We start from the raw sequence: 734 nt of genomic DNA, 5'->3' as shown, positions 1-734 counted from the left end.
TCTGCCCTCACGTGTTGAGCTCCTGGTAGCCAGGACTGCCCGGGTTGCTGGAGGTCCATGCCAGGGGCGTTCCGGAGGCCGCCTGCCCGTTGTAGCTGCCTTGGCCCGGCTCGGCGCCCATCCAGTCGAGGCGGTTGTCCCCCTGACGCCAGGCGTTGTACTTGTTGTAGTGGCTGGAGGCGCCGAGGGAGGAGGTGGCGATGTCGATGGCGCACGGGTCGGTGCTCACGTCGTTCGTGCAGCCTGGAGGGGGGGGGGTCAACGGGATTAAGCCATCATGTTTTTTTTCGCTTTTTTGTGTGTGTGTTTGTGTTCGTGTTAAGGTGAGGTGAGGTGTCGTGATTTTTCCTTTCTTTCTTTTCTTGAGGGGGGTGGGGGGTTTACGTGTGTTAATACGAGGTGTTAAGTCATGTTTTTTTTTAAGCCATCGTGATTTTCCCTTTTTTTTTGGGGGGGGGGCGAAGTATTAAGACGAGGTGTTAAGCCATCACGATTTTTTTCTTTCTACTTGTTTAGGTATTTGTATGGCGAGCTACTGTATTCAGCCATCAACTTGTTTATATATTTTTTTATTATTGCTATTTCTAAAAACATTGTGTATGTGTTTTTTCAGAAGAATTTCTGATAATTTTACTAACATTCTTCACCTTTTTTTATCTACAGCAGAGACGTTGAAGGCACAATTGTTCGCGATACACAAGAAGCAAGTCTAGGTATGTAACGCCTACTTTTAA

General features: G+C 47.8%; 1 pseudogene; it reads right to left on the bottom strand.

Moving 5' to 3' along the window:
• The window catches only part of LOC119594575, a 14,936-nt pseudogene that overhangs the window by 1,201 nt on the left and 13,001 nt on the right, over positions 1-734 (bottom strand).

The sequence above is a fragment of the Penaeus monodon genome, chromosome 34, assembly GCF_015228065.2.
Source record: "Penaeus monodon isolate SGIC_2016 chromosome 34, NSTDA_Pmon_1, whole genome shotgun sequence".
Classification (NCBI taxonomy): domain Eukaryota; kingdom Metazoa; phylum Arthropoda; class Malacostraca; order Decapoda; family Penaeidae; genus Penaeus; species Penaeus monodon.
The sequence above is the reverse complement of the archived record's forward strand: the minus strand, read 5'-3'. Positions and strand labels throughout refer to the sequence as shown.